The sequence below is a fragment of the Mandrillus leucophaeus genome, unplaced genomic scaffold, assembly GCF_000951045.1.
Source record: "Mandrillus leucophaeus isolate KB7577 unplaced genomic scaffold, Mleu.le_1.0 Scaffold719, whole genome shotgun sequence".
NCBI lineage: Eukaryota > Metazoa > Chordata > Mammalia > Primates > Cercopithecidae > Mandrillus > Mandrillus leucophaeus.
The window spans coordinates 1,653,305-1,655,514 of NW_012107797.1; the positions used below are offsets into that span (position 1 = coordinate 1,653,305).

A 2,210-nucleotide genomic window follows, 5' to 3' on the forward strand; every position below is an offset into this window, starting at 1 on the left:
TTACTGTTATTACTACCACTGTTGGAACCTTTACTGAGTGCTTCACCAGGCACTACGCTAACAATCCCATTTAATCCTCACAACCTCCATAGGAGACGGTTACCATTATTACCTCTATCGTGTAGATGAAAAACATGGGGTATTAAGGGTTAAGTGCTTGCCTAAGATCACTTAGAGCTGAGATTTCAACACCCAGGTATATCTGATTCTCTGTTCTTTCACTGGGGGTAGCAGCACAGGTAAGAAGGAGGACATTAATCTTTTATTGACTTTTTGAAAGGATGATACATTCGCATTGTCCAAAACTCAGAAAGTACAGAAGGGAAACATCTCCCCCCAACACTGTTCCTCTCTCCTGAGTTTTTCATGATCCTTACAAATATGTTTTATGTATATTACCATAATACACACACACACATATACAGGCTCCCTCTCTCAACACAAATAATAACATACTCAAGTTACTCTTCTGTACCTTTATGGTACAAGTATCCTAACCACCACTTGGGACTTGGCCAAGGCCACAGTCAAGTATGGGCAGGGCGGGAACTTGGCCTGCAACCTCTATGTCCAGTGCTCGCTCCCCACAGCACCCCCCAACTCACCCATAGCAGTTGACTCAGCCCCTGTCAGCCTCTAACCACCACACACAAAAGCAGCAAGAAATGGCCATGCTGCCTTCTGGGCAGGACACTCCATCCTGCAGAAGGGACTTTTAGGCTCACTCCTCCATCTGTGAAGCCGGGTTCCCAGGGGATGGGGCAGGTGGTTGGACTCACCCTGTCTGCTTTCTTCTTCTGTGTAGCGACAGCAGAGAGGGCCCGCTCTAACTCTCCTGCAAACTTCCATGAATCATGCAGGCGGCTCACCAGATCCCTGGACTCTCCTGGAATGAGAGACATTCAGATGTGGCCCAAAGGACTCCCCACAAAGGCCTGTCAAAGTGCCAGGTGGAAGGATGACCGGGTGCCAGATTCCCACCTTGCAACTGCTGGACAGCACGCTGGCTGTAATAGAGTGCCGTCTGAAGCTCAGTTTTCTCACATATAAGGATTCGTATGGTATGAACCTGGGCCTTTGGGAGAAAAGACAAGCAAGTGCTGAAAGAGAAGCAAAGAAACCTTCTCCAGAGGACAGGAGGGAACTTCACACCCTCCACTCACCTCTAGCTCCCTCCTTAGGGCATCCTGATGTTGGTGGCTTGCCTTCTTTTCCTATAGAAAGAGGAAGACAGAGCTCTTACTGGGAGGTGGGGGGTGAGGGGTCAGACATGGCACAGCAGTGTGTCATGAAGGACCTGTAGTGTCACATGGAAAGCTGCCCATGCAACTGCTGTTCCGGTCCACTCCAGGACAGGCGCGGGGCTGGCTTTCACTTTAAAAATTGTATTACATCAATTGAGGTACAAATCCTATTAAAATAGAAATTTTATAGTGTGCTTGATGATTGATAAAGTAGACTATATTATCCAACATTCCAATGAGATAAAATAATCACAATCATTTCTCTTTTTTGGAAAAACTTTCTCTTATTTGCCTACATTATTGTTAAGGTTTGTTTAAAAAAAAAAAACAAGAAACCTGTCTAACATCCTTAAAAACACAAAGCTTTTGAGACGGGTGTGGCGGCTCATGCCTGTAATCCCAGCACTTTGGGATGCTGAGGTGAGTGGATAACCTAAGTTCAGGAGTTCAAGACCAGCTTGGCCAACATGATGAAACCCTGTCTCTAGTAAAAATACAAAACTAGCTGGGCACGGTGGCAGGTGCCTGTAATCCCAGCTACTTGGGAGGCTGAGACAGGAGAATCCCTTGAACCTGGGAAGCGGAGGTTGCAGTGAGCCAAAATCATGCCACTGCACTTCAGCCTGGGCTACAGAACGAAACTCTGTGTCTAAATACATACCTACATACATACATACGTGCACACACACACACGGAAAGCTTTCTTTAATAAGCACTCAACATTCTTTACAAGTTTAAAACAAATACAGGATCGTTCTAAAATAAGGCTAAATGTTAAGTGATGGGGGAGAGAAAAAGGACATAAATAACTCCTACTCTCATGAGGTTAATCACTAAATCTTATTTTTCTAGAATCACCTGGCCTCTCTAATCCCTGAAAATGAAACTCAATTTCTCACTTGATACTTGGCTATGACTTGCAATCATGAAAACCAAGAGTTGTGTTCTGTCACTGTGTAGTGCTTG

General features: G+C 45.2%; 1 pseudogene; it reads right to left on the minus strand.

The window, feature by feature from the left end:
* LOC105528506 overlaps positions 1 to 2,210 on the minus strand; it is a 16,577-nt pseudogene that overhangs the window by 3,291 nt on the left and 11,076 nt on the right.